Consider the following 20,285-nt stretch of genomic DNA (forward strand, 5'->3'; position numbering starts at 1 on the left):
CGGCCAGGGGTGCGGGAAGGAGCAGCGCCAATCAGGTGGCCAGGCACGTGCGCGGGAAAGGAGGTTGCACTTTTCCCGCAGGGTCCACCCGGCGGCCCGGGTTCGCCGGTTCCGCGCACTTTCTTGGCGGGCGTCCCTAACCCGGGGCGGGAGCAGGAGGGCGGGGTGAGGCGGGGGTCCTGGACTCTCTCGGGAACAGTCGTCCCAGCCCCGCGCCGGGAGGAGGGAGCCAGTCGGACATTTTCCGCGGCCTCGCTCCGGGCAGCCGGCGCGGCCACCTCGCCGGGCGGCTCCTCGGGCCTCCGGAGGCTCTCGATCGCGGCCTTGACCCCTCCCGCCGCCCCGGGCGGGAGTCCCGGCTCGCTGCCGCCTCCGGGCCGCGCGTAAGTGCGAACCCCCGGGACGGAGGGCCCCGCAGGGAGGCCCCCGGGACGCGGCGCGCGCGGGAGGACGGGCTCGGGGCGGGCCCGGGAGCCGCTCCCCGGAGCGGAGGGCGCGCGGCGGGCGGAGTCACCGGGAGCCCCAGCCGCCCCCGCCGCCGCCGCTCGCTCGGCCCGTCCCCGCCCCGGGAGCCGGAGCCTCGCGACGAACTCCGCCCGCCGCTCGCGCTTCCGTCCCGGGCTGCGCCCGCCGCCGCGCAGGTGGGTGCCGCGGCCGCCGCCGGGCGCGCGGGGCGCAGGCGCGGGTGGGGGCGCGGGAGGGGGCCCGGGAAGTTGCGCGGGTGCCCGGCGGGCGCCCGGAGCCCGCTGTCTCGGCTGCCCGCGCGCGCGGGCGTGGGTTTCCACCCGGAGTGCCCGGGGGTCGCGGGGGGGACCTGGCGCCGCGCCGGGGGAGGGTCTCGGGGACTGAGCGAGCCTCGCAACCCCCGCGAGCCTCCCCCAACTTCTCCGACCAGCCCCCGGCACCCACGGGAGCCGAGGGCGTGGGCGAGGGGTCACCCTCCCGTCCGGGGTTTCTCACCTTCGCGCTTCTCCTGGCGCCCCCGCCCCTCTGTGGGTGGATAGTTCTTTCGCCCTTTTCTGCCCGCCCCCCCTGCCCCCCCCCCCAACTTGGAGAGCTCTCCCTGCCGGTGAGAAAGTCTCCCTGGTTCCCCGATCGCCCCCCCACCCCCATTCCCTCGCCCCGGACTGGCTTCGGGTGAAAGCGCGGGGCTCAGCCCACTGGCTGCCCGAGGTGCCCGGGTGTCGGCGACAGCCGGGAAGCGGTGGAAATTCCCTGCGCTCTGGTCTCGCGTCCTTGCCCAGCTCCGCACGCCTTCCTGCCCGTTTTCTGCCAGCCGGAGAGGATAACACGCCCGCGAAGGGTGATTGCAGAGGCGGGATGGAAAGTAACCACCGCTCGGATACTTGGAAACTAGGCAATGAAGCCTGCTTCCAAGTCTCCTTCCCGTCAAGGTGGCCTTGGGACGCGACCTTTTCTGGACACCCTGTGTTCTCGTCTGTAAAACCTGGATCCGCTTTGTCCACCGCTGAGGGTCGGTCTGAGAAACCAGTTGGATAGTTTAGGTGTGTTACTTGATTTTGAGCCATGGTCTCTGGTTTTCCGAACGTCCTGTGTTCCAGTCATCTGAGTTCAGGTCCTTCAGCTGAGACAAAATTGATTGTATGTCCCTGAGTGATTTGGGTAAAAACTCGCTTTGGGGTCAAAACTCGTGTTTCTGGGTCTGATATTTAGTGTTCCGAATTGAAATCATCTCTTCCTCACCCAAATGTGCAGAGCTATGGATCTTACATATTTCTTCTGGGGTCACAGGATTTCAAATAGCGGAAGGTCGTTACCGGCACACGTCTTTGGAAATAAGTTCTGTGCTTGCTTAGGATGGTTGACAGTCTTTAAAACCTCTTTTCTCCATCTGAGGTGCAAATTTAAATTTGCTTCTAATTTTAACAGTTCAGGAAGTAGACTTATTTTAGGAAATTTAGCTCAAACAAACTACATGTGCACTGTCATTTGTAAATTTTCAGTTTAAAATCACAGGCACAAGCATTGCTAGCACCACTCTTATTTATGAAGAAAGCAGTTAAAAGGCCTAAGAAGTCAGCTTTAGACTTGATGTTCAATAGCTATGGCCCATGGTTCATGAATTCCTGATTTAATAGGCATTTCATGAGTTCCTATCCTGTGCAATGCATTGTGCCATGTGCTTTTAAGTATAGCTGTGCCAAAGCCTTTGATTGTGTGGATGACAACAAACTATGGAAGATTCTTAAATATATGGTAATATCAGACCACCTGACCTTCCTCCTGAGAAATCTGTATGCAGGTCAAGAATCAAAAGTTAGAGCTGGACATGGAACAACAGATTGGTTCCAAATCCGGAATGGAGTATGTCAAGGCTGTATATTGTCACCCTGCTTATTTAACTTATATGCAGAGTACATCATGAGAAACGCTGGGCTGGAAGAAGCACAAGCTGGAATCAAGAGTGCCGGGAGAAATATCAATAACCTCAGATGTGCCGATGACACCACCCTTATGGCAGAAAGCGAAGAAGAACTAAAGAGCCTCTTGATGGAAGTGAAAGAGGAGAGTGAAAAAGTTGGCTTAAAGCTCAACATTCAGAAAACTATGATCTGGCATCCGCTCCCATCACTTCATGGCAAATAAATGGGGAAACAGTGGAAACAGTGTCAGACTTTATTTTTTTTGCGCCCCAAAATCACTGCAGATGATAACTGCAGTCATGAAATTAAAAGATGCTTGGTCCTTGGAAGAAAAGCTGTGACTAACCTAGACAGCATATTAAAAAGCAGAGACATTACTTTGCCAGCAAAAGTCCCTGTAGTCAAAGCTATGATTTTCCAGTAGTCATGTATGGATGTGAGAGTTGGACCATAAAGAAAGCTGAGTGCCGAAGAATTGATGCTTTTGGACTATGGTGTTGGAGAAGACTCTTGAGAGTCCCTTGGACTGCAAGGAGATCCAACCAGTCCATCCTAAAGGAAATCCATTCTGAATATTCATTAGAAGGACTGATGCTGAAGCTGAAACTCGAATACCTTGGCCACCTGATGCGAAGAACTGACTCACTGGAAAAGACCCTGACGCTGGGGAAGATTGAAGGCCGGAGGAGAAGGGGACAACAGAGGATGAGATGGTTGGATGGCATCACTGACTCAATGGACATGAGTCTGAGTAAACTCTGAGAGTTGGTGATGGACAGGGAGCCCTGGCGTGCTGCGGTCCATGGGGTCGCAAAGAGTCGGACACAACTAGTGACTCAACTAACTGATGGAATATATTCCTTGCCCTAGAGAAACTTTCAATCTAACTTAAATACTAATATTTTTATTTCATATTTTATATAAATATCATATATTCTAATAACTACACATGGCAGTGTAGTCAAGAATATATTACTGAAGGCCCTTTAAAACCACTTTTTGGTGAACATACTCAATAGATTGGAAACAATGAGTTAAGCCAGTGTTTTCTGAAGTAAAATTTCAAGTGCCTCTAAATCATCAAATGGGAGCCATCCTTGGAAATAAAATCTATGTTTTAGAATGAAAGCTCAGAAAAGTATCTATATATGTGTATTAGTAATAAATGTTAAAAACTCTTAAAAAGCCTTTCCCTTCTCCAGGAGATCTTCCCAACACAGGTATCGAACCCAGGTCTCCCACATTGCTGGCAGATTCTTTATCAACTGAGCCACAGGGGAAGCCCATTAAAAACTGTAGAAATTTAAATTCTAACTAGTCAGTTAGTGAATCCATGATGTCCATATACAATTTTTCTCAAGTCCCTGAGAAAGGAAATTATAATGCCTAGAAATAAAATACAGAGATAGAAATAAGTTGAAACTTGAACACCTCGTGGCCTGGTGGGCCCTGGATTGGTTCTAGAATTTGGCTTGAAAAGTTACAAGATTCAAAAAAAAAAAAAAAGGTTGCAATATTCTTAGTGAGACATTTTTAAAGAAACCATTTAAAGAAGGTTTGACTTGGTGCAAAGAACGGGCAGGAATCCCACTTGGAAAAACCAGATGGACCATCAGGTTGTATTTGGTGTGACTTGGTGACATTGCTGATTCTTTTTCTGCTCCGTGGAAGAATTCGTCCATCTGCAGGATATGTGTAGGATTTCATAGACATGACCTACCAGTACTCTGCTTTGAGTGGAGAAGGAAATGGCAACCCACTCCAGTATTCTTGCCTGGAGAATCCTATGGACAGAGGAGCCTGGTAGGCTACAGTCCATGGGGTCACAAAGAGTCGGACACGACTGAGCGACTAAACCACCACCACTCGGCTTTGAGAGCTTGGATTCAGCTCACACAGGGAGGCAAGGCAGGTTTCTGGGCAGCCTGAGGCATATGAAGTTAACTTTATGCTTGGCCTTATTGCTGGGTACCTTTGTTTTCCTATTTGTGACCTGAGATTAAAAATTGTGTCACTGCCCTGGATCTGTATGATTTGGTGTAATGGTCATGAATATCAAGTCAGAAAGCTTCTTGTGCATGTAAGAACTTTCTCTTGCCTTTTAACTCCTTTAGCTAGTAAAAGCTGATTGTGAAAAGCACATACAAATAGCCGAACAGAAGGGCTGTCTGCGTTATGTTGATAGTGGTGGCCTGTGCTCTCAAGTCTCCTGAGAGTTCAGTTCAGTTCAGTTCAGTTCACTCGCTCAGTCGTGTCCAACTCTTTGTGACCCCATGAACCACAGCACGCCAGGCCTCCCTGTCCATCGCCAACTCCCGGACTTTACTCAAACCCATGTCCATTGAGTCTGTGGTGCCATCCAGCCATCTCATCCTCTGTCATCCCCTTCTCCTCCTGCCTTCAAGAGAGAAGTTGGCATCATCTTGTATCTACAGTTTAGTGTACTGATACAGAAAACAAGACCTTCTTCTTAGCCAAGGTTGAACAGCTAATGGCAGGAATAGAACTGTACTTTCAACTGCCTGAAAATAGTTCTCTGGTTTGTCCTTACCACATGTGGTCTCTTATCATCCAGGGCGCATCAAAAATCTTACATTTATAAATTGTGTATGGTTAAGAATTTTGGCTTTGGGGTTTTGATGGGCCTGGGTTTGAGTCCCACCAGGCATTTACCAGTCTTGTAACCCTGGGTAAATTACTTAATCTCCTAAATTCTCAGTTCCCTCATCTGCCAAATAGTAATAAATGAAGTACTTAGCTCAAAGGGCTATTGTAAGAATTAAATGAACGAATCAATGTGAAGTGCTTATTAGCACATTGCCTGTTACTTGTTTCATCCCTATTATGCAGGTAGTTATTTCAGTTTTCTGGGGGGAGGAGAATGATAATTCAGAGGTCCAAAGTTTTAAAATAAATAAGTGCATAAAAATATGAATACATAGCCACCTTCAGTATTTTGAATTAGCCATTCCCACTGGTTTTATTAATTTATTTAGCAAGTGTTCGTTGAGCTCCTACTATGTGTTGGGCCTTTGTAGGCACTGGCATGCAATGGGATACAAGCCAGTTAGTGTCTTTTAGGTCTTAGGACCTAAAAGTCTGGGGAAGGGTACAGACTTGTAAACAGAAAATTACAGTCTTAGGTGACTGGTGTGTCGAGTAATGCAGAGAACCACAGAAGACAGACAGGATGATTTGGGAGGCCTCAGTGGATGGGTGTCATATAGTGGATCGCCTGATCCCAACCGGGGTTGGTGGTGGTCAGGGAAGACGTCTCGTCAACGTGCTAAGACCTGGAGAATGAGTGATAGTCAGCGACTGAAGAAGTTGGAGGACTGAAGAGTGTCCCAGACCAGGGTGAACAGAGCATGAGGCATGGAACGGAAGTCAGGAAGATGATGTAAAAGCGTAATTAATGAAGGGAGAGCTGGAGCCCTGTGGCAGCCGGAGAACCCAGGCTTCATCTAAAGGGATCGGTAGAAACTTGGCTGCAGCCAAGTGTTGCCAGAAGCCCTGATTTTTAAAGAGGAGCTTAAGATTCATATTTCATCAATGTGAAATGGCCCAAATATTTTTAAAACTTACCATGGGGGCAAAACAGACGCATTTTGTAGTTGGTATCCAACCCCCGGGCCACCACTGTATGGCCTGCCTTTTAGGGAATGAGATAAGTTTAGTGCGGCTAAAGGAAAGCATCTTAGAAGAGGCGATGCAAGAGCCCGTAGGTAGGGGCAGACCTGCTTCCTGCAGGGCCTCGTGGTGCTGGCCGAGGAGGGCTGGCTTAATCCCGAGCGCTGCGGATGACATCGAAGGCTGAACCGAGAGCCGCCTGATGAGGTTTGTATTTACAGGATACATTCTGGCTGTGTCTGCGTCTGTGCGCGTGCGCGCGGGTTCCGTCACTCATTCAGGTCTGACTCTTGGCGACCCCGTGGACGGGCTTTCCTAGGCAGGAAGACTGGAGTGGGTTGCCGTTTCCTACTCCAGGGGGTTTTCCTGACTGAGGGATTGAACCCGCGTCTCTTGCATCTCCTTCATTGACAGCAGATTCTTTTTTTACCACTGGGCTACCTGGGAAAACCCTATTCTAGCTGCTGAATGGAAAAATGCCTGGGAAGAGGCTTTGGTGATAATTGTTTCGAAAGCTGTCACAGTGGTGCTCTTAAGAAATACGTCTAGAAGCAGATACTCAAGCAGGATTGGAGAGAGATGGGTAGATTGCAGAGATGTGTTTGAACTTCCACTGTTGGGAAATAGCTCTCCCTTAATCCCTCAGGTGTCCGCACATCTTGGGAGCAGAGGCACTCACTGTTTTCATTCCAGAATATCTTTTCAGGGACTTTGGTACAGCATATAGCTATGGAAAATAGAAGTAGTCTTTCTCTATGGATTAAAGAGCAAAGCATAGGTGGGTTTACTGCGCGTTATAAAAGATCTGGTATACTCTAAGCTCAGGAATCCCCTCTCTAGTGCAAATCATTGGGTAGATAGGTATTGCCCGCCCTCTGCCTGTCATACCGTGGGAACTGGGTTTCATAGAACGGGCATAACTATGCTAATACTCCTGCTACTGGTTTTTTTCTTTTTTTTGAGTAATGTAATCCTTTGTCTCTGACCTAATAATCTCATTCCTTGTGCCAGCATCCGTGAAACTGTGGCATGCTTATTTGTCAGTACTAGCCATGGAGCTTAGCCATGGGCCACATTGTTTAGACTTGTTTCAATTAATTAAAATGAAAAAAATGTTGCTTCCTCAGTCACTCTAGCCACATGGCAAATGCTTAATAGCCACACGTGGCAAGTGGCTACTGTAGTGGGCAGAGCAGATAATAGAACATTTCCATCATTGCAGCAAGGTCTGCTGGGTGTCGCTGGTTTAAAGCTTCAGACTTTTTGTGTTCTTGGATGAGAGGCAGATGTTGTTGACTATGGCAGCATGCAAGTGATGCCTGTTAGATGGTGTTAGATTCATAGAGGTTCCTTTGTACAAGGGAAATATTTCCGCGTGAATAATTAGTACAGTATTTAGTTCACACCTGCTGCGGGAAAAACGTAAGAGAATTGTCTGCAGTGTTGGCTTGGAGACTGGGCTGACGGGGGCCATGTGGCTATGCGAGTTCTCCATACAGGTGGCATTCCTCAAAAATCACATGTGACGGTGAGCTAGAGATCTGGGCTGAAAGGAGCTGGTGCCTCTGAACGCTGCCTTCAGCTCCACCTCCCCGCCGTGCCTAGCGGGCAGGGACCAGAGTGGCACGTTGGCAGCGCGGTTCCGGAACCCAGCCAGTCCAGCAGCACCCAGACAGCGCCTGCTGCCACCCAGCTGGGCCGCCTGCGCGCAAGGGAAGGATGGGGGGACAGGGAGATTTCCACGTGGCTCCGGTTCAGGGAGTTTACGCGGACGGCCTCAGGAAAAGAAGAAACTGGACTCAAAAAAAAAAAAAACCCCAACCCACAGAAACACAGAAGTGTAAATCACAACCTTAAGTGACACAGCGGAGGTGGGGGAGAACGCCAGGACCCAAGAAAAGCAACAGATCCGCGTTCCTATCAGATGCAGGCAGCTCGTGTTGAGGAGGGCATGGACCACAAGCGCTGGGAAGAGACAGCACAACATTCTTCCTGTCCTTCTGTAATTCTGTTAGTCTAGCCAACAGCTGCGGCAGCCGCAAGGGACACATTTTGACCCATATTGAGGGTGCCGTTGACTGCTGGCTCTGTGGTTACAACATAAGCAAAACAAGGGACAGTGGTAGGAATTCTAAAGATGGAGACCCTTGCGGAAGACTCAGGCTACCATCTGCTATTTCTATGGGTAAAAATGCCTTTTCAAAAACTTCAGATATTGTGAATTTCACGTACCTATGCTGGAAGAAACTTGCTTCACGATGGTCCTTATTTGTAGCGCGGTCAAATTTCACTTATATGAAGACTAACTCATGTTTTAAAAAAACCAAAGTTTTAGACTGTTTTAAAGATTGATTCTACTGAGTGCTTATATTCACGACCCAGAACCTGCTAAGGATGCCCCCTTGTAGAACGCTTTTGAAGAAAGCTTTCATAAAGAGGAAATGTTAATTTTGAAGTAGAAAGATGATCATTTGCATGTAACTGGAGGCTTCTGTAGTGTTTAAGGGAAACTTACGTGAGTTGTACATTTACCTCTTGCTTGCCCTGCTAATTTCCACAGATAATCCTTCTCCAGTTTCAGTAACTTCTGGGAGAGTCAAGGTCAGCTGCTCTCAGGGTTTGTACTAATGTAGAGTCCCTTCATTGAGGTTTCAGTTAGGGAGGTTTTACTCCATTTACTGTTTTAATGCTACTTTGCAAAATGTTTTATTTTTTAAAAATTGTGAGTTAAAAATATTTTATTTTGGTAGGAGTGGAAAAGGTTGGTGACTCCCCCGGCCACGTTCTCCCCTCCTCTGCCCCCCGAAATGTGGCCACATCAGTCGTCCCGTGTGCTTTCCTTTTTCTCTTTCTGGCTGGTTTGCCACGGTTCCTAACCCGGGCTTCAGGCTTGCATTGCCTCGTGCCTCCCTTCTCTTCATGCAGACAGCGTGACATTAGAAATCACTGTTGTCTGTTGTATTTCTGAAGATCGGAATTTCACCAGTTTCACGCTGTCCCTTCTCAGGCCGGGTGTGGTAAATCATCTTTGGAAAACTGGCTCCAGCAGTGAAACAAACCAGGAGACGTGCTGTTTATTGCATGAGTCACCCATGGCTTCACGTGAAAGGAAATGATACCAGATTGCTTTTCGCCCACGTCACTGTTAACATCTTTAAAATCGGCCCGAAATAAGGAAATCAAAATAAAGTGATCAGCTCTTTGTTTTCCCCCAGAGCATTTAGAGGGGTCTGGCTTCTGACGTTAGGTAATTATAACAGCAACACTGAGGGTCGCACATTCGGCTTCGTCCTTTAACCTGTGACTTCCTGTGGTGCTCAGAACTTTGGAGGGTGGTGCATTTTCTCAGGTTGCACACCAGTAATTTTAATCAGGAACAAAGTAGGTTCGTTCTATTACAAACCATTTCCTCCATGGCCGAGTTGCCTCACTTAGCTATTACTGCATGCCTAATCGACCACAGTGAAATGTCTTTAAAACATTTTCCAGGGGACTGAGGACTTTAGGGAGAATTTTTATAAGGGAAAATGCCGAGGAGGAGAGTCTGAAGGGTTTCTTAGCATAGATAAATGTCTCCAGAGGGACTGATGAGTCAAGGAGTCTGTTAGTAGGATGTGGAAATGTAACCTTTCACCTAGTTACTGCCATTACCTAAGTCATAACTATGTAGTTTTAGCAAATTGTTTGAACTGGTTCCAGTTACTTAATAAAACAGAGCGTGTTGGTCCCATTCTTTTCTAGTCTGCAGTCAGCCCCACTTCAAAGTTTGCATTGCCCTGGGCTTTCCCTGTCTCCTGTTTCAACAGCAGCTTGTCATCCTGTTAAAGAGTTTTCCACTAATTTCTTTGTCTTCGGCTCTCGTTAAGTGTTTGTGGAAAGTTTTTGCATCTGTGTATTTGATATTAACTTCTAGCTTTTTGTTCCTGATAGGGTAGGCTTCCCCGGTGGCTCAGCGGTAAAGAACCTGCCTGCAATGCAGGAACCACAGGAGATGCGGGTTCCATCCCTGGGGTGGGAAGATCCCCCAGAGGAGGGCATGGCAACCCACTCCAGCGTTCTTGCCTGGAGAATCCCATGGACAGAGGAGCCTGGCGGGGCTACAGTCCATAGAGCTGCAAAGAGTTGGACCCGACCGAAGCCATTTGGCACACATGCACACATCACTTATTCAGCATCACTTATTCTGTGCCAGCCATGTTCCCAGGGCTGCTCTTGACCCTAGAAATCCTAGAGGGAGCAAAACATTCATGATCCGTGGCTGTTGTGGAGCATAGAGTCCAAGATGAAGACAGTCATTAATTCACTTTTTAAAAAGCACAGCAATTAATAATTGCGTGATTACAAACAGAGGTAAATGCTCTGAATAGAGCGGTAGGTTTTGCGGGTTTGTATAACAGGAACCCGAGGAAGTGATGCTTGCTTGATAACAAGCATGAGTAGGAGAATGTGAGAAAAAGTGGGGAAAAGAGTGTTGCACACAGCAGAGGGAAGTTAGTGCGGAGACCCTGCAACAGAAGGGAACAGGCTGGAACCAAGGAACTGAGGACTAGAATTCAGGGGAGAATGGAGTGAGGTGAGGCAGGACACTCAGGCTGCGGCCAGTTAAGAGTTTGGTCTTTATCCCAAGGACCGTGGAGAGTGTTGAAACAGGGGTTGCTGACCCCATGAGATTTGTGTTTTGGTAGGGTCATCTGTGGGGGGGTGAGTTGGAGGGGGCCCAGGGTGGCGGTGGGGAGCAGTGTGTGGCTTCTGCACTAATCCAAGTGCATTGGGAAGAAGTGCTAAGCCTGCTGTGTGTACTGGGAAGAGGCAGTGACAATGGATTAGAAGAGTTTCAGGGGATAGCATCAGTTTTACTTGGGAATGAGATGGGATTTTCTTTTATTCATTCAACAAGTATTTAGTGAGTTTTAAACTTTATGCCAAACTCTGGGACTATAACTATGACCAAGATACACAAGATCCTTGTACTCATGGAGTTGACATATTAATGGGCATGGTGGCTAATCAGTTAATTTAAAAATATATATAAATATAAATAATAATATATAATAAATACATAAATAAAATTATATATATAAATATAACAAATATATAAATATTCAGTTCAGTCGCTCAGTTGTGTCTGACTATTTGCGACCCCATGAACTGCAGCACGCCAGGCCTCCCTGTCCATCACCAACTCCCAGAGTTTACTCAAACTCATGTCCATTGAGTCAGTGATGCCATCCAGCCATCTCATCCTCTGTTGTCCCCTTCTCCTCCTGCCCTCAATCTTTCCCAGCATCAGGGTCTTTTCAGATGAATCAGCTCTTCACATCAGGTGGCCAAACTATTGGAGTCTCAGCTTCAACATCAGTCCTTTCAATGAATATTCAGGACTGATCTCCTTTAGGATGGTCTGGTTGGATTTCCTTGTAGTGCAAGGGACTCTCAAGAGTCTTCTCCAACACCACAGTTCAAAAGCATCAATTCTTCAGCACTCAGCTTTCTTTATAGTCCAACTTTCATATCCATACATGACCACTGGAAAAACCATAGCCTTGACTAGACGGACCTTTGTTGGCAAAGTAATGTCTCTGCTTTTTTTGTAAGTAATATAAATATATATTATACATACATAATTTCAGAGAAGTCCTGTAAGGAAAAATGAAGCTGTGTGAGGAACTGGAGACTGACAGAGGAGGGCCCCTCATTGGACAGTCAAGAAGGACTTTTTGAAGATGTGGCGTCTGAACTAAGACCCAAATGAAATGGGAGAACTCACAATGCACAAACCCTCTTCCAGGCAGAGGGAAGAGCAAGCACAAGGTCTTGAGGTTGGCACGGGGATCCCTCCCCCAGAGATCACCAAGGAGGCCAGGGTGTGTAGAAATACAGGCGGAAAGAAGAAAGATGTCAAGGATGCCTTGCCAATGCTTGAAACGTAGAGCGTCTGAATAGATTCATTACATTCTCTTCAGTCATAACCAGCTTTTCAAAACCACACAGCCCCAGGTTGCTTGGCCACTCACCTGATTTAACACTGCTTCTGGAACAGCTCCCTTCCTCACACCTTGCTTAAAACCTGACGGCGATGTCTGCATGTCCATTCTCTAGACGGTGACCCCTCCGTGAGGTCAGTAGCAGGGCCCGTCTCTTGCTTCAAGCCCGTTTCAGCTCTTCCTGGACTTCTCAGTTAGTCAGTCGAAGGCCTTCCTCGTGTTCGTTGAGACCTTCCATTTACTTTACTGTTTTTCTCCTTGACGTCACACGTATTCACCACGGCCCTGTGCTGTGCTTAGCCGCTCAGCCGTGTCCAGCTCTTTGCGACCCTGTGGACTGTAGCCCGCCAGGCTCCTCTGTCCACGGGGATTCTCCAGACAAGAGTACTGGAGTGGGTGTCCGTTCCGTCCTCCAGGGGATCTTCCCCACCCAGGGATCGAACCCAGGTCTCCTGCATTGCGGGTGGGTTCTTTACCAGCTAAGCCACCAGGGAAGCCCATGCACCATTGACTTAGTCACTCAGTCACGTCTGACTCTTTGCAACCCCCACGGTACCTCTTTCCTATTACTCTTTCCATCTCTTCCTTCAGGGCCAAGTTCACAAGTGATGTGTTACCTTTTCTACCATTTTCTTCTGATTTGCTCCACCTGGCCTGGGTCACGGAGGTCCTCAGCCTACTCAGTCTGTGTGATGTCGTTTTTTTCCTTCCTGGGATCACTTGAAAAGGCACTGCTTCTCAGCACCACCGTCGTTCCAAATGAAAATATTTAGGCTTATATTCTTCCCTCCTAGAGAAAAATTGACGCGGACACCAGCTCTGCTCTGGTACTCATGTAACACTGGCCAGAACATTCAGCTGGCTGAGGTTCAGTTTCCTCGTCTGCTCACCTATTTCTTCCCCAGCGTGGTTGTACGAAGGGAAGTAAAACATGGAAAATACGTTGACACAAATGTAGGACCTCTTTAATATTTCAGAAGGACGTGTTTCCTACCCTCATCTCAGGGTTTTTCACATCAGTTCGCACCAGGGTGGGATCGTGTGTGCTGCAAGGGCTCTGGGAGGTGTCTGGAGCGCCCACCACACCCTGCAAGCTGGGGATAACTCAGTCCATGGCCTGTGTGTTCCTTTCTGGGGCTCTGTAACAAAACCCCACCAGCTCATGGCTTAAACCTCAGAAACTGACTGTCTCAGTTCCGGAGGCTCTGAGATCAGTGTGCCGGCAGGGCTGCTTTCCCCTAGTGTGAGGGAGAACCTCTCCACCTTCTCTCTGAACTGTTGGTAGCTCTAGGCATTCCTTGGCTTGTCGATGCAATTCTCCTTTTGTCTTCATCTGGCCTTTCTTCTACATCACACTGTCTGTTTCCTGTGTTTATTAAGGACACAGTCATTGGATGATAGCCCACTCCTGTGACCTAATTGTAGCTTGATCATCCTTATAGGCCCTGTTTCCAAATAAGGTCACACTCATAGGTACTTGAAGTTAAGACTTGAACATCTTTTTAGGGCTCCAGTTCAATTCATATTGACATGATTCGATACGCACATGAGAAAGGGAAGTCACAGACTTGCTGAACTAGCTCTGTATTACTAGAATGACTCATAGAGGAGCTGCATTAGGTATGTTAGAGCTAGTTTCCTGTATGATATGGGGTGAAATAAATGAAATACTTGGTAAAAAAAAATTAGGTGTGAAATGCTTCTTTTAGAGTTCTGCAAGTCCTGTTCATTTCAAATCAGTGTAACTTAGAGCATAGAGGGCCCGCCAAGAGAAGGAACAAAAGAACCCAATAACTTTTCTTCTCTTTTTATAATAGTACATCAGTTGTTGTACTGGTGTGAATGAAAAAACTATGCGGTCCATGTGTGTATTCATATCATCTTTATGTGAATTTTTTTGTGTGGCAAATTTTATTGCTTCTATTGATTTTTCTTTCTTCTTTTTTTGGCCCAACCTGCTTCTCTTTGACTTTCTGGAAGGCCACATTCGGTCCTATGACGAACTGATCCCTTCTCTGCTAAACACCCGAAAGAGTCTGCTGTTTTTCTCTTAGTAGGTGCTCCAGCCTTGTTGATAAAACTCATTCCTCTCTTAGACTTAAAAAATATCATTGGTATATTTTTTATCATCAGTTTTGTTGCTGTTTTGTTATTTTTTGATAGTGCATGGGACAGTTCGATGCATTGTTAATCTGTTGATGTTGGAGGATACTTAAGTGCATCCCTCTTAGATTTTTACCAGATTTGACATTATGGTGTTACATTTTATTTGGTGAACATGTTAATCTTCATAGGCTTTCTTATTTTGGCATGTAAGACAGCCTTTGCCTTAGGGCCATTAAGGAAGGTACCTGAAGCTGGTGTACGATTTTCCTGTACTTTGCTGACCAATTTAAAACTTTAACCATTTTTTATTTCCTAACAGTTTGGCACAGAAGCTTATTATAGAAAGTCAGTGAGCCTTGGTGAATACTTGACTTTTACATAGAAAAGTGGTTGTTTTTTGGTCAACTGGAAGAACATAGCTCCCGTGTTCTAAAAAAAGGTGATGTACAAAGTTTTCAGTTGTTGCATTTCCATTGATTTGCTTCATTCTTATTGCTGCATTGAGATTTTCACTAAAGGAAAAAACAGCCATAAGTTTTTTTAGCCATAAAAATTAGCCATAAGTTGCTAATTCTGCTTATGAAAAAAAAATAAAAACAATGAATTGTAGAAATACATTCCCTCTTGATGTATTATCAAGTAGGTATCAAGTAGGAGAAAAAAAATACTTTGATCTTGCTCTTCCACATGCAAGAGGACACCTTCTTTCTGAAATTACAGAAGGGTGAAAGTATATGAAAAGGGTAAAATAAAAGGAGATTAAATTTATTGCTACTGTAGTCTTCTCATCTGTAAGTCTTGATTCTTCCTTGTTCTTTTTTAAAATAATATTATCTATTTAGGTATTTTTGGCTGTGCTGGGTCTTCCTGCTGGGCGGGCTTCTCTCTAGCTGCGGGCACAGCCTTCTCACTGCGGTGGCTTTTCTTGTCGTGGAGCAGGGGTTCGGGGCACACGGGCTGCAGTAGCTGAGGTACCTGGACCCAGTATCCGTGGCCCCCGTCTCTAGAGCACAGGCTCAGTACTCGTGACTCTGGGCTTAGTTGCTGTGGGGCATGTGGGATCCTCCCGGATCAGGGGCCGAACCCCCATCGCCTGCACTGGCCGGACCACTCTTTACCCCTCAGCCACCAGGGACGCCCCCTTCCTTGTTCTTAAGTAAATAAAGTTTTTCACAAATATTTTCCCTCGAACACATAAATACCAGAAGGTCAAAATAGTTACTGAAGTGATAAGAGCGACCAAAAATATGTTGAGGAGACAGTGTGTCAGATAGAAAATTTCATGGCTTGAGGAGTGAGGTGGATGGTGGTGCTGGGGGGGGAGGGTTAGGGCAGGATGTTTTAAAAGGTATGCTTGTTCCTGGAGTCAGGAAAAACCTTGTTTCTGACTGCTTTAATTTTTCTTTCTTTTTTTTTTTTTTTGGCTGTTTCTGGTTTTTCAATCTTCCATTGTTGTTCCAAGTTAAAATATTTATGTGTGTGTTCTTTCTCCCTAAAACATGACCTTCAGGCCACGCCTGGGACGGTCTGGTGTTTTGTGTAATCTCGGCATCCAGTGGAGCGTTTGACCCTGGGGTGCTCAGCCAGTGGGATCCAGCACAGTCACTCATCTCTCTGGTACCATGTGCCCTCCATGGTGAACTCCTTACACATTTTCCTGAGACACAAATACAAACATAAATATATATACATATATATATTTATATATGCTGCTGCTGCTAAGTCACTTCAGTCGTGTCTGACTGTGTGCGACCCCATAGACGGCAGCCCATCAGGCTCCCCCGTCCCTGGGATTCTCCAGGCAAGAACACTGGAGTGGGCTGCCGTTTCCTTCTCCAATGCATGCATGCATGCTAAGCTGCTTCAGGCATGTTCGACTCTGTGCGACCCCAGGACAGCAGCCCTCCAGGCTCCTCTGTCCATGGGATTCTCTAGGCAAGAACACTGGAGTGGGTTGCCATTTCCTTCTCCATATATATATACACACACACACACATATATATATTGTATACTTGAAAGCTGCAGGGGTTTTTTTGAGGAGGTTGCGTGTATGGACTTGAGTCAGCCTCGGGTTCGAGCCCCTGGTGTGACGTTACTAGCTCTGTGACTCCGGAGAGGTGCCTCATTCTGTGCCTCATGTCGTCCTCTCTGAAATCAGATCATAATGACAGTGAACCGGCCCTTTGGTATTTATTACGGACCAGACGCTGTTCTAAGCACATCACGTATTTTTGACGGGAGGATGCTCGCAGCAGCCCTGTGAGGTAACGTCTGTTATCTCCACGTGCAAGTAAGGAAAATGGGCTGATTTGCCCGAGGTCACATGGTGGTAAGTGCTGGGGCCAGGGGGTCTGCAGACTCTGCCTAGGGGCCCGTGTCACCTGGAGAGCGAGGCGATGACCGCGTGACGCCCTTAGATCGGAGCCTGGCATAGGGCACGCGCCCGGACAGCTGCCGCTGCCTGCTTCTGCGGTGCCTGCCAGGATGGCCGCTCTCACACCGGGTCTTCCCGCGTGCAGTCCAGGCAAGAGCTGGCCCCGCCGGCGGCTGGACAGCGCCCATCCCCGTTAGTGCGGCGTTAGTTTCAGGAGTCCAGCGCGCTGATAGATTCTCTTTCAGATTCTTCCCCACTGCGGAGGCAAGCAGACCTGCGCTTGCGCTGCCCTGGCGGCTCGGACTGGAAAGAATCTGCCTGGCGTGCAGACCTGGGCTCGACCCTCGAGCTGGGAAGATCCCCTGCAGACGGGAATGGCAACTGCAGTCTTCTTGCCTGGAGAGAGTTCTGTGAACAGCAGAGCTTGGCTGGCTGCAGTCCTTGGGGTCGCAGAGTGGGACACGACGGAGTGACTAACACTTTCAGGTTTCCATTGTAGGTTTTTACAAGGTACTGGGCGTAGTTCCCTGAGCTGAAAGTAGGTCCTTGTTTGTCTGTTTTATATATAGTAGTGTGTATATGTTAATCCCAAATTTACACCCCCCCTCTCCCTTTCCCCTTTAGTGACCATAAATTTGTTTTCTGTGTCTGTGAATCTATTTCTCTTTTGTAAGTACGTTTATTTGTATCATTTACTGCTCTTAATATTGCCTACTGTGATTCATACCTAACCGTGTCTTAATAGTAGTTAATAATTTTCCTAAATACTCTCTACAGACTCTGAAAAAATGGCACTAATAGTGTCTCTCTCTTGTTTTTTCTGTCAATGAAGTCATGCTTAGATTGGTTCTCAAAGGGGTTTATATTTGTTTTTAAACCTAACATTTTAACAGGGCCATATAATGAAGTATTTTGGAACATTTCAAAGTTGCAGCTATGCAGGGGCCAAAAAAATCAAAACTGAGGGCTTTGGTTAAACTTTTTGGGAATTATAAACTGCTGGTGGCTACTTAGATTTTCTCCAAAGACAGTTAGGCCCTGTTGCAATGTAAAACATTTATTTTTTGGTACATTGTATACTTGATTCTAGGGTGTAAGGTTTGAGGGTTGTTGAGAACTATAGCACCTGATAATGTTTTTTTCTCATTTCTGAAAATTATCATTCTATTATTATATTCATTTGGAAAATGAAAATAAGCCCATTTGCCAGTTGGGAATGAACTTGAAAATCTTTGTCATTTTTGCTGCATTCTGAGCAGGAGCAGGGCTTCCTAGGTGGCGCTAGTGGTAAAGAACTGGCTTACGAACGCAGGAGACATTAGGAGATGCGGGTTTGATCCTGGGGTCGGGAGGATCCCCTGGAGGAGGGCAGGGCAACCCACTCCAGCATTCTTGCCTGGAGAATCCCAAGGACAGAGGAGCCTGGTGGGCTGCAGTCCATGGGGTTGCAAAGAGTCAGACACGACTGAACTGACTTAACACACACAAGCAGGAAGGACATAGAAAATAAGCAGAAAACAGGCTCATTGTTTAGGCTCACCGGCTGTGTACTGTTAACCAAGCAGTTTTTCATCCCTGCGGTGTACGTGGTGGTGAGGATGTCTGTCTCCTTCACACAGGCACTGTGTATGTGCACCAAGATGCCTCGTGGCTTAGTCTAGAATGTCCAACTACGGACACGGAGGTGGAGAGGCTCGGGAGGGACCGTTTAGCACCCCGAGAAGAGGACATTGACGTTGACACTGCTGCCAGCTAGAATTTTGAAGCCTTTCGAAAAGAAGGCTGCACCGTATGCCCCCGATTTTATAGAGAGAAGCCTAATACCAGCTGAAAAATAACATTCCAGAAAGGTTTCTGATCCACGTGGCTGGAGGACCCCTCAGAGACTGCAGTGCACTGGGCGGTCTGTGGCTGGATTTAAAAGAAGCGATGTTGCATCATTAACCAGGGACACCGATATCATCCTGATCGCTTGCATTGATTGAGATACTTTTGTGTGGAGGGGAAGAAAAACAGCTTCCTAGTGTTAGACGTTATGGGCACGTCTTGGCCTGACCTCTCACCAGCTACGTGACCTTTGGGCAGATGACTGAGCATCCCAGGGCCTTGTTAGCATTGTTAAAACCAGGGATAGGCTGGGACCAATTTCAGAGAGTGTGGTGGCTCTAATTATTCTTTTGAGTGATGTCTATAAAATGTTACATGCATAAAAATGCATGAAAACAGCAACAGAAACGCATACATTCTGTATGCAATTGCATACAAAATGCAGCAGATTGCATACGTGTCTGGCGTGTGGTTAACTGCTCAGTTACCCTTAGGCGTGTTTATTATATTTTATGTACTTTACCTGGAGTACCCCTGATGCTTTCTACAACCCCGCAGTGTGCACCATCATCCCAGCTTTACAGAAGAGAAAATTGAGGCGCAGAGATGACCGCTTTGCTCTGAGCGTGAAGGCTTGTGAGAAGGGTCTTTCTGTTGCCGCCCCCTTGCCCTGATGCTTGTGGTCTGCTGGTAGCCGTTGACAGCTGGTTTGTGAGACAGAGCGGAAGTGGGTTGGGATCTGTTCTTTTTTCTCAGAATTATGTGCTAGGATGCTTTTGATGTTCACGAGATACACACGGTGTCCTCAAACTTTGGAAATAGTTTCTTTTCCAAGGAAGACATCCTCAGTTTGACTTAATTGTGTTCGTCATAATGTTACGTACATCGATGCCAGTACAGAATAAATGTCAGGTTATAGCACTTATGAAGTTATAAAAGAAAATAAATTTACAAATTAAATGCCAACAAAGCTATGCAACCAACAAAAATTCAAGTAATTACATTAATTTATGTGACAGATGTGCTGTTTTGCTGAAAGAAAGCTGTCGATTTTGGGCTCCTCCATACTCAGGATGGATTGTGTTTGATCTGCGTCTACTTCTCATTTTATGATATTAAGTGTTAGTCACTCAGTGGTGTCTGACTCTTTGTGACCCCATGAACAGTAGCCCGCCAGGCTCCTCTGTCCATGGGATTTCCCAGGCCAGAATACTGGAGTGGGTTGCCATTTCCTTCTCCAGGGGATCTTCCCAACCCAGGGATCCAGCCCAGGTTGCCTGCATTACAGGCAGATTCCTTACCATCTGAGCCACCAGGGAAGCCCCATTACTCATGTTGTAAACTTTTGAATATCTGTAATTTCATATGGCTCAACCTAAAAAATGTCTTTTAAAATACATATATAACTTGGTAGTAACCACTTTAAGGTGTTATTTGTTAGTTCAGAATAATAGAACTTCAGGAATACTGGTTTTAATGGTTGTTACTTGATAAAACATGAAAAGCTGTTTTATTCTCTTTGGTGTCAATGTTTAAGTGCAGACTGCACCTCAGTCTTGGCCCTGAGCTTAGGGGCTGGAGTCAGACTTCCTGGGTTCACCTTGCTGCAGCAATTTGTTTTACACACACATTTCTATGAATTTTACATTTCTTTGTGATAAACTAAAAGTGCTGGGTTAACAAGTATGAAGATACGAAGTTCTTGCTTTGTGTTGGATTTCGTTGCCATTTACAGTCAGCTTGCAGAAGAGAGCCCAGGTTACCACATCCCATATCGGAAATTAGAAAACATTTCCCATGAAGCGCCAGTACGGTGAATATTTTAAGCTTTGCCGACCACATGCACACATACAGTCTCTGAAGCAACTATGTAGCCTTGCTGTAATAGCACAAAAGCAGCCTTAGGCAATACATAAAACTTTACTGATGGACACTGGAATTTAAACTTCATACAGTTTTCATGTGTCTCAGAATATCTCA

At 46.8% G+C, this 20,285-nt stretch overlaps 1 protein-coding gene across 22 annotated transcripts in view; it reads left to right on the top strand.

The window, feature by feature from the left end:
- Positions 1-252: 252 nt before the first annotated feature.
- The window catches only part of PAM (peptidylglycine alpha-amidating monooxygenase), a 308,314-nt gene continuing 288,281 nt past the window's right edge, over positions 253-20,285 (top strand). For 21 of the 22 annotated variants that reach the window (XM_043913698.1, XM_043913701.1, XM_043913704.1 and 18 more), the window contains exon 1: positions 253-383. The gene's annotated coding sequence lies outside the window, so the exon portion shown is untranslated. Of the gene's footprint in view, positions 384-523; positions 642-20,285 lie in introns of those variants that run through there. The other variant, XM_043913699.1, reaches the window with a different exon arrangement.

The sequence above is a fragment of the Cervus elaphus genome, chromosome 9 (genome assembly GCF_910594005.1).
Source record: "Cervus elaphus chromosome 9, mCerEla1.1, whole genome shotgun sequence".
NCBI lineage: Eukaryota > Metazoa > Chordata > Mammalia > Artiodactyla > Cervidae > Cervus > Cervus elaphus.